Here is an 11,709-nt window from a genome sequence, read left to right as displayed (position 1 = left end):
GGTCCATATTTCCTGTTCTGACCAATGCATTAGTATTATTAAATCTTTGTTCATTGCTTTCAAAATGCAAACTTGACCCTGTTTTTAAATAGTTTTCAGCATGGTTTGTTTTGTGTCAGCCTGTTGCTTTATTTGAAACAGTGAGTTAATGACAGGAAACAGGAAGTAGATTGCCTGGAAGAAGGAAAGTAATATTTTTGCTCTCCTGTTTGGATCCTCAGAAAGCAATGTCTGTAAGTACATAACTTGTTTTTTCGTTTTCTATTGATTGATATAGGTTATCAAGAACTGTTTCAAAGTAGATCTTGGTACATGTTTGGATGGTATGTATTTTCTATGTTGAACTTGAACCAGAGACTCTGCAATCTCATGTTTCTACCTGCTGAGGCAGATGGTCAGTGCTTCCCCTCAGACAGCCTCCAGTGGACTGGCCCAGGGTTGGACCAATCACAGCGTTTATCTGTGCTCAGTCAATCAATAGGGGGACAGTACACTTCAAGAATAGTATTTCCTGGTGACAGTTCGCCCTGATACTTTGTGATGAACCCAAGGAACAAATGAATAACTTTCACCTGAGCATATCTGACTAACTTATTGTTCTACAGTAGCTGTGTCTAGTGTGTGCGTTGTGTTCAGATCATCGTTAGAATCGGCAGTAGAACATTCCGATAAGGAGCACTACCCCCCTCCCCCCTCCTGGATTTGGCCCACTGGCTCTCCGGACAGCTGAGGAGGTATACAATAGGAGGTCACAGTGAGTGCCCCCGGGAGCAGCCTCAATGTGGGGGGTCCCATCCCTGGCACACTTCCCCTGACCCCAGGGTCATCACCATGGTAACCCTGGGCTACAGCCTCTCTGTAGCCCACGCTGTTGGCTCCTTGCTGGTTCCTGCACCCCTCTCTCTCTCTCTCTCTCTCTCTCTCGCTCTCTCTCTCACTCCCTCTGTACCTGCCTGTGTACCTGCGGTCGTGATCAGTCAGAGTAGGACCGTGGGCGGCAGCGCAAATAGGGTGATGGAAGGAATCTATTCCACCTCTCATCATATCCATTGTTCTTTAACGGAAACGCTGTTCGTCGTGTGTTGGACGAAATCAACACCTCTGCTCCAAGACTCCAGGGTTCAGTTGTAATCGAACTGTCCATAACTCACCATCTATTTGACTCTTCTGTCAACACATTGTGATTTGCAATTCAGCACTCTGCGTGTGTGTGTGGGTCTGTCCATTAGCCCAGGTACAGTGTATATACAGTCCCGTGTATCAATGGGTGTATAGACTATATCTAAATATGAAGACGTCTAGGTGGTGCTGCAGAGGGCTGTGTTTGGGTTGAGGCCAGGGTCAGGGGAGCTGACAGTTTGATAGACCCGCCGCGGAGCTGCTCTCCACGCCGGGGAACTCCTCCGTCCAGTGCTCTAAAGCAGTCTGTTATGGCGTGTGTGTTCTGTATTTACACTGGGGCCACTTCACCATGAGGCCAGCTCCCTCACCCAGGACCCCGCTCTGGGGGTGGGGGGACCCCCCGTCCGGGGCAGGGGGGACCACAGCCGGGGGGGTCCGGCTCCATCGCCCAGACCCCGGAGTGTTGACGTTTAAAAAGCTGTAGCCGAGTAACGGCTGTGGCAGTGTAAGCTCAGAGAAGAGGAAGAGGACAGAGAGGAAGAGAGAGAGGGAGAGGAAGAGGACAGAGAAGATAGGACAGAGAGGGAGAGAGAGAGAGAGAGAGAAGAGAGAGAGAGAGAGAGAGAGAGAGAGAGAGAGAGAGAGGAGAGGACAGAGAGGGAGGAGAGGACAGAGAGGGAGAGAGAGGGAGGAAGAGGACAGAGAGAGAGAGAGAGAGAGAGAGAGGGAGGAAGAGAGAGAGAGAGAGGGGAGAGAGAGAGAGAGAGAGAGAGAGAGGAAGAGGACAGAGAGGGAGGGAGAGGACAGAGAGGGAGAGAGAGGGAGGAGAGGACAGAGAGGGAGAGAGAGAGAGAGAGAGAGAGAGAGAGAGAGAGAGAGAGAGAGAGAGAGAGAGAGAGAGAGAGACCAGAGAGGAAGAGGACAAAGAGGGAGAGAGAGGGAGGAAGAGAGAGAGAGAGAGAGAGAGAGAGAGAGAGAGAGAGAAAACAGTGGTCACCAAATAGAAAACACAGGAAGTACCCCACACACCCCATGAGATGAGTGAGATGAGTTTCAAAGCTGCTGCTGGCACCTCTCCCCATCCCCCTATCCTCCTCCACCTCCTCCCTCCTCCACCCCCGCCCTGTACTGAGTGGTTTCAGCTGGGTCTGGGATCCCAGTCGACTGTCAGAGGAAATGTGTTTCCAATATGAGGCTGGTTTCCTGGGAGTACAGGAAACAGGCTTCTGTAACACAAAGCCGGTCTGTGTAGAGCTGGACCTGGGAACTCTGCTCCCCGTGCTTTGGAATTCTCTGCACTGCAGAGGATCTGATGGGACTGTTGAAGTCCCAGGAGGAACCAGAGGAACCCGGGAGGAACCCCAAAGGAACCCCAGAGGGACCCCAGAGGACAGCAGGCCTGACCCCCCTTCAGAGACACAGGGGTCCAAGCAGTACTGACCCCACCCCCTCAGTGGAACCCAGGAGGACGGCAGTACTGACACCCCCCCCCCCCCCCCCCCCCCCCCTGATGTACCCCCCTCCGGACACGTGGACCTCCTGCCCCACACGGGGGTAACCGTGGGAGAGAGGACTCTGGCATGACGGTCAAACGTTTGGTCCAGAAGCACAAAGCAACATGAACACGCTGCACGCTTCAGTCCATTCAAGCCTTGAGGTTCTACCAACCCGGTGATTCAGGGTCTCTGGAAGCCTGTTGGTAAATGGTTAAGCACAAGTGTAACGCGATACTCCCAGAAGACGTGTCCACACACACGCACACACACCCACACACACAAACAGACACACACACACACACACACACACACACACACACACACACACACACACACACACACACACACACACACACACACACACACACACACACACACACATCAACACGCTTCAAGGCTCCTGCAGCAGAGGAAGGAGTGGATTCAGACTTCAGAGGCTTTGCTGCTATTTAAATCATTAACCAATACCATAGTGTGTGTGTGCGTATGTTTATATAATTTATAAAGATATATCCGATATAGATATATATAGATAGATAGATAGATAGATAGATAGATAGATAGATAGATAGATAGATAGATAGATAGATAGATAGATAGATAGATAGATAGATAGATAGATAGATAGATAGATGGATAGATGGATATAGAGATATATCTCTAGATTATTAGATTTCAGCTAGATAGATTTTTCATAGATGGATAGGTAGATCTATCCATCTATATTGATAGATAGATCTAGATCTATACATCTATATTGATGGATAGATCTCACTAGCACGCAGCAGCAGGTCAGCGTGCCGTCTGGCCCGGCAGCCTGTCGGCAGTGACTGAGTGCATGTAGACACGCTGAGCAGATGGCTCCGTGTGCACACAGGAGCACACGCACAGCGGTGGCGAGGCAGAAGGCCTCCGGGATGACGGGCTTCCCGCGGCCCAGCCCCTGGTACGAGACCTCTGGGTGCTGTGGCCCTCGGAGAGCTGCTGGTCTCTCCATGGGTCATTAGGTCTGTGGAAAACCGCCATTAGCACAGAGGTACTGGGGAGGGGAGGGAAGACATTCTGTGCTGTAGGGAATAGGTCTTTTTTCCAGCACGCTCCAGCATTGAAAGTACCCTCATTCCTAGCGTGCATTATTCATACTGCATGCCAGCCCCAAGAAAACTTGACCTTTTAAAAAAACAGTGTGTGTGTGTGTGTGTGTGTGTGTGTGTGTGTGTGTGTGTGTGTGTGTGTGTGTGTGTGTGTGTGTGTGTGTGTGTGTGTGTGTGGTGGGGTCGATGAGAAGGAAAGAGCGGGAGATGTAGCTCTGCACTATAACTAGAGGTACGGCCTTCTGCTCCAGATCAGAGGTACGACCTCCAGGTCAGAGGTCAGAGGTACGGCTTCCAGGTCAGGGGTACAGCCTCCAGGTCAGAGGTCAGCCTCCGGCTCCAGGTCAGAGTTCAGAGGTCCTAGTGGGCGAGATCCGTGGTGTCCATTGATCCTGTGTTCAGACAGATGTACAGAAGCGAGGTCATGGTGACGTTCTGAAGCCATGAAGGAGGTTCTCCCAGACCGAGCGAGGTGCCGTCTGGGACCGGCGAAGACCTGAGACTGACCGCTAATGACCTCCAGGTGAGTATCAGACCGGCCTGTGAGGTCACCAGAGGTCACAGGTCAGGAGGGTGTAGGGAGGGGAAAACAAGCGCTCAGGTTTCAATTACGACCCCCACGTCCCTGGGAGGGGGGGGGGGGATTGGGAGCAGAGGGCTGCTCCATCTTGTTCAATTTAAAGCTCAAAGGAAATCAAAGAAATGGAGTACCGCATCCATCCATCACACCCCGACCACAGCGGCTTATCTCCTCCTCGTCCCTCATCCCTCCCTGACAGAAGCTTGTTTTATACGCTTTTATAAAAGAGACAACGTTCTGGCTGCCCTGGCCACAGCTTGTGCTGCGATCCATTGATCCAACCATGTGTCCCACCATCTGTGGGGAGGTAGATGGTGCAGTGCTGGCTGGTATGCCTTTTTTTCTTTTTACTTTTGTTTCATAACCGTTAGGTCACTGATCGTCCACCATCACCTCAGTTCTATTGCCACGGCGTCTCTCCTGAGGAAGAGGACGACGAAGAAAGGATGGACGCAACAAAGGGAGAGGGAATGAAATGTGTACACTAGGGGGACACACTGAAGTGTGTGTGTGTGTGTGTGTGTGTGTCTGTGTGTGTGTGTGTGTGTGTGTGTGTGTGTGTGTGTGTGTGTGTGTGTGTGTGTGTGTGTGTGTGTGTGTGTGTGTGTGTGTGTGTGTGTGTGTGTGCGTGCGTGCGTGCGTGCGTGCGTGCGTGCGTGCGTGCGTGCGTGCGTGCGTGCGTGCGTGCGTGCGTGCGTGCGTGCGTGCGTGCGTGCGTGCGTGAGTGCGTGTGTGTGTGTGTGTGTGTGTGTGTGTGTGTGTGTGTATGTGTGTGTGCGTGTGTGCGCAGGGCTGTCAGCTGGTCTCTGGTAACCACGGCAGCCTGAGGTCCAAAGGTCCAGGCTTTAGATGAACATCAGAGTGTAAAGGCAGCAGACGAGCTACAGACCTCCGTGAACCGCATGTTTGCCTTTCGTTCTTTCACTTCGTAGTTGTTTCGACCAATCAGGCTGCCCGAGAGGGAATCTGGAAGCGCGTTATTGACTTAAGAAAACGGACCGCAGACTGACCACTGTAGAAATACACGTACTTCGATAGAATATGTCCTGACCAGGCCAGGCTCTGAGCCGTCACCCCCAGAGGTTCTGCTATAACACAGTAGGACTGCTGGGTCAGAGGTTCTGCTATAACCCAGTAGGACTGCTGGGTCAGAGGTTCTGCTATAACCCAGTAGGACTGCTGGGTCAGAGGTTCTGCTATAACACAGTAGGACTGCTGGGTCAGAGGTTCTGCTATAACCCAGTAGGACTGCTGGGTCAGAGGTTCTGCTGTAACACAGTAGGACTACTGGACCAGAGGTTCTGCTGGAACACAGTAGGACTGCTGGGTCAGAGGTTCTGCTGTAACACAGTAGGACTGCTGGGTCAGAGGTTCTGCTATAACACAGTAGGACTGCTGGGTCAGAGGTTCTGCTGTAACACAGTAGGACTGCCGGACCAAAGGTGCGTACAGCACAGACCTGCATAGCGTCTTGAGAGACGGTTTCCTGAGTGTACTTCCTGTGTGTTTAATGTGTGCAGCTGAGAACCCGTTTCCTGTGTGTGATGGAAGCCAGGCGCAGCCGGGACAGCAACCCACCAATCACAAGCCGTCAAAACGCTCGACGCACGCACGTGCACAGACGCGTAAACGCGCGTACACACGCGCGCACACGCACTCACAGCAGAGGGCTTGGGAAGCTTGCAGAAAGTCTTGAGAGAGCTGACATGTGTAAGAATGTTTTTTTTCTCTGTCTATTTCTGTCTTTAAATCCTCATGAAAATATTCTCCCCTTGGGAGAGAGACACACACACACACACACACACACACACACACACACACACACACACACACACAGAGAGAGAGAGAGAGAGAGAGAGAGAGAGAGAGAGAGAGAGAGAGAGAGAGAGAGAGAGAGAGAGAGAGAGAGAGAGAGAGAGAGAGAGAGAGAGAGAGAGAGAGAGAGAGAGAGAGAGAGAGAAAACAAGCAGAGACACACACACTGAAACTGTGACTCACCGTGGGACTGCTCAGATTGTTTTAATGAGTTTTACTGTTTCATTGCGTGTATACTAGTCTGATACCAGCTATGGAAATATGGATGGATAAAAAAGGAAAAGATATCAATAAAGTATTAATATCGTTACAGTTATCACTATGCGTAATGGGAAAAGGCCCCTGAGACGGATGTTACACAAGTAGTCCTCACCTCGTGCAGCACCAACCATTGACTGACTAGTGACTGACTGGTGACTGACTGGTGGCAGATTGGTGAATTATTGGTGCAGACTGGGGGAGACTGGTTAGTGGCTGGTCACTGGTGCAGAATGGTTACTGACTGGTGACTGACAGGTAACTGACTGGTGACAGAGTTCAGATAGCAGCTCAGGTCTCCTCCCAACAGAAGGAAGACTCAGAGGGATCGGCTGTCAACGCACTGTAGCTGTGTGGAACAGAATGCTATTATTATAGGGGGCTTTGTACAGGTAGCATGGCTCTACTGGACCCTCAACACCACATGATGTGTTGTTGCCATGGGGATGTTGGGTACAATAAACATTAATCCGTTCAACCCCCTTAATGTCAGAAGCCTCTCAGGCCATCATTGTCCAATATTAGGAGCAGAGCATGCAGGCAATTACCTTCACCCCTGCGTGTGTGTGTGTGTGTGTGTGTGTGTGTGTGTGTGTGTGTGTGTGTGTGTGTGTGTGTGTGTGTGTGTGTGTGTGTGTGTGTGTGTGTGTGTAATGAGCTCTTCAGGGTAAAAGCTACAGGACCCTATTAGAAGCTAATGCCTCGCTATATCTCCCGGCTGAATGCCGGAGCCATTCACTGCAGAACCCACTCAGGACAGCATGAAAGAGAGATATTCCGGGCGTAGTCTGGGAGGAGAGTGGATAACGACCATTATGCTGTTCTCACATAATGAGCCCCTCGTACAGAGGAGGAGGAACCACGAGGGCTGAGCGACGGACCAGAGCCGGGCAGGCACAGCGTCGGCTGCGTCGAGCTACGACAGTAAGAGCAGTTGGATCAATGAACTGATCCGGAACAAGAAGCCACGGGGAGTTTCTCATCCAACGACTCCATGTTGCTTCAGTCTGGTTCAGGTTCAGGAACCGGTCTGAACCACAGCCAGAGTCGCTACCGAGTGGTGGAACCTCACCAAGCAGACTGAGTCCTTAGTACAGATTCACCACCAGGATCCTCCACTCGTTCACCTAAACACCTCTGCTTACTGTCTGAAACAAGGCCCTCACAGCCGTGACTGCTGCTGGGCTTTTCTTTTTTGAATCCTAGTGCGAGTACAACACATTTCATTGTTAACCTTCATATGACAATGAAAGCTTAAACTTTACTGAACTGGAAGGCAAAAGTGTAGTTTGTAGTTTTCTACTGTAGCCAGGCTGTCTGTCCTCTGTCCCTAACCTCTGTCTGTAGGTGACATTAGGACGGTGGATGACACTGAGCAGAAAGACACCTGAACAGGGATTACAGTGAAAGGTCAGAAGGTGTTGGTAAGCCTTGCTCTGCCTGGAGCCAACGCTGGTGGTTCCTCTTGAGTACACAAATGACATGCTGGGATTAGGATTGAAACCATGACATTTAAAATGGGTCTCCTCAAGTAAACACATTCATGTTCGTCACTTATTCTCGTCACTGTTCTCATGTTCGGATTGACCTTGTTGACCGTTTGCCAAACACAAAGACAGCGAGCGAGGCTAGAGAAGGTCTGCTGTCTGTTGTCATGTCTCTACCATGGCTCTCTGCTGCCCTCTGCCGGCCTTGAGAGATGCTGACGAGCCCAGTACTGCATTGTTCTCAAACTCTTTTTAACTAGTTTACCCCTTAAAATCAATTGTTCAGCTGAGTACCCCCGTCACCGGCACGAAACCTTTTTGAGTGAAACCTTTGTTATTTTTCCGTAAATATTGTCCAGTTGCATGTTTCTATTTCGTGTAAATGTGAACATTAAAAGGGTGCAAATACTCGCAATTTAGTGGGAAACATTGGCCTGTGCCTCATGCAACTGTTGACTAATTTCTCCCCACAAAAGAAGCATAACGCCAGGGGAGGGTCAGAGCATGTATAGGTGAATCCATTCACATATATTCCCCCTGAAACCATCATTTTGGTGTTTCTGGATTCGCTTTGCTTCTCACGAATTCTCCTTTCTCCATGTTTCATATCGGTTTCAACCACTTTTACATCCCTTTTTTTTTTTTTTTTTTTTTTTTTTTTTTTTTTTACAATTTTCTATTATCTAGCTTTCTGAATCGAAACTTGCCCAGGCTGAACAAAAAAGTATAATGATCAAAAAGAAAATGTGGAAATTTCCTGAGTACCCCTGGCAGTACTCCAAAGTACCACTAGGGATACGCGTACCTCCATTTCAGAACCACTGTCCTAGACCTAGAGGACCGTTCTACAGCAGCTTGTCCAATACCTTTCCTATTAAAAAGGAAAACGATAATTAAAAAAAAACAATGCATATTGGTCAAACTGAATATTGTAAGTAACATATGAATCCTAGGGCTATTCAATAAACTTCCATATCAACACAACAGCCGTGGTAGGGCTTTTAGGGGTGCTGAAGCACCCCTAAAAAGGGGCTCAGCACCCCTAAAACTTGGGAGTAAGAAATGTTGTTATTCTAAAAAAATTTGAAGAAAGATTGTCTTTGAAATTGTTAAATAATGTCCAAAACATACTCTGTAGTTTGTGGTTTAAAAGGAATATGTTAAGGACGAAAATGAAAACATCCCCGCTTAGCAATTGGTATCATCCTCTTCTCACCCACTCCTTCTCTTCTGTACCTGCAACGCTCCGCAGCCCGACCGTCGTCCAGCGCGACTCACGCAGAGTGAGATCCGTTTAGTTGTAGTGTTGTGAATCAACTAAGTAAGTTGCTCCAAAGCTGTGTCTCACACTTCTTTCCTTTTACCTAGAGTTGTTCCGATTCTGATACCATATATCGGTGAGTGCTGGAGTCCAGGCACCGTTTACCAGTTAGCTCGGTAGCCCGGTTAGCACCAATAGCACGGCTACCGTCGAACTGGAGCGGTCCATTTATTAAGCAAAAACAGCAGCGCCACAAGTACCTGTGTAGTGCGTACGTGTGTCTCTGTTGTTAAAGTTTATCGTTACTTTGATACTCATTTTAACAATCGGGAGTCATGTCAACATGACGTCAGGCGTGTCTTTTCTGGTGAGTGTGTGTGCGTCGTCATGGAAACATGAAGCCCTGCCGGTGGTGCGGCGTTTGGACCCAAGTGAAAACATTTTCATAGATTTATATCAGTTATTTTTCAGTTGTGTCTGACTATCAAACTAGACAATAATTAAAGTTAAATGTTTTTCTTTTGCTGTATTCATTCATGTTTTACAGAGGATTTAACCTGAACCAGGCTTTGCAACAATAATAATCACATAACATTATGCTAACTCCTAGCGTTACACACTGTGTGTGTGTGTGTGTGTGTGTGTGTGTGTGTGTGTGTGTGTGTGTGTGTGTGTGTGTGTGTGTGTGTGTGTGTGTGTGTGTGTGTGGCCTGCCAGTGAGCAATGGACATACGACAATTCTATAAAAGAAAAAAGACGGATTCAGGTGAGAGACTAGGGATCTTCTTTTTCTTTCTTTTTTCTGAAAAGTGTTAAGCTAAAGTAACATAATATAAACCAGCTATCTCTATGTTGTATCAAATTACTTATGTAGGCAAGGGTCCCCTGCTTTCTTTCTTTTTTCAAACCCGCAATGGAGCTTCTCTTGTGAAAGGAATTTGTGATTAAAACATTATTGTGTTTCTAAGCCCAATAATAATAATAATAATAATAATAATAATAAAGATATTTAAAATGACACGCCTCTGTGTGCCTTTGATCATATTCTTAGAATCTGTAAATGGTCTCCATAAAAAAATTTTGACATGACAAACTGACCTCAACTCTCCTGCAATATATTTGTGTATTATTGTCAGTGTCAAGGGAAAGAGAGAAAGATGGAGAAGGAGAAAGCGCAAGAGTGAGGCAGGTACAGTTCAGGACATGCTAGCAGTGTACAAACTCCTAGATTCTGAAATGTTCCCTTCACTGAAAGCTGTTATGCAGGTTGCCTTGACAATACCAGTTAGCAGCTGTACATGTGAGCGGTCTTTTAGTGCCTTGCGTCGGCTCCATACATGGCTCAGGAGGACCACAGGCCAAAGCAGACTCCAGCACCTAGCTGTGATGTCCATTGAGTAGGAGTTGCTTGAAAGAATTGAACACCAAAGGGTCATTGACAGGTTTGCCACCCTCAAAGTTCGGCGACATAGATTAACTCTCCCAAAGTAGAGTGTATTACCTGCATACATGGAAGAGCCAGATGGGGATTCAGGGGAAGTACTATCAAAGATTTCCCTCTCTTTCTTTTTGTATGTATTCAATTTCTAAGTATTTTCAAGTCCTGGGTAAAGTATTTTTTACTTTTTGGGTTTACCTTCTTTTTCTTGCTCTAGATGTGAAGCTTGTTTTATGAAAGTTCAGACAGGTGTGCAACCAAGTAGATTAGAGATGGCCATTTGTAAATAATTTGCAGAAGATGACTTGCATTTTGTTGTCCAAGTACCTGTTACTTTGTTCAATGACAATAAAATTGAATCTTATCTAATCTAATCTAATCTAATGACAAATGATACAAAGGAGGCACATGGAGTTAACGGTCAGTAAAACCAGCTGAGTGAAGAGGGTTTTGTGTTTGTTACAGGGGGCTGTGTGAACTGTCACAATAAAGATGGGCTCCAAAAAAAGAAAAAAAAACTTTTGAGTAAGTTGAACCAATGTTAAAATTATAAAGTTATTTTTCAATAGACATATTTTTTGTTTTTGTGTGAAAAAAGGGTGGGTGGTGTGGCAGTGGGGCTCATTGAGTGCTCAGCACCCCTAAAGCTCTGACCCTAGAATCGCCCCTGCGTGGTACCACAAATAAACACGAATTGTGATTATTAAATATTATGAGAGTGATTAAATTCATATGGGAAATTCCTTCTGCACACAGCGTGGCGTCCGAACCATCTCCATGCCTCCATTATCGCACAGGCAGGAGGGTTGCATGCTTTGAGGTGAGGGGACAACCGGCGCTCCCTGAGGAATCCCCCGCTAAACACGGACGCCCCCTGGTGGCCGCGGCAGGCATCGACCCAGGACCTCCTGCTGCGAGCAGCAGTGCTAACCAATGAGCCAGCTTGCCACCCCCTGGAGTAAATGCAAACGTATGTCAATTGTCCTTTATATCATGCATCCATTATCTTGTTATCTATTAGTTAAAATCCATCTGTAATAACAATGTAAGATATGAGGACTAGCAAACTGATCAGATGCCTTTACACCTCATTAAACTCATTTATTTATTAGGTGAGCTGAGTGAGGACAACGAGTGAGAACCATGAACCACATACCT

The sequence above is a fragment of the Gadus macrocephalus genome, chromosome 13, assembly GCF_031168955.1.
Source record: "Gadus macrocephalus chromosome 13, ASM3116895v1".
NCBI classification, from domain to species: domain Eukaryota; kingdom Metazoa; phylum Chordata; class Actinopteri; order Gadiformes; family Gadidae; genus Gadus; species Gadus macrocephalus.
The sequence above is the reverse complement of the archived record's forward strand: the minus strand, read 5'-3'. Positions refer to the sequence as shown.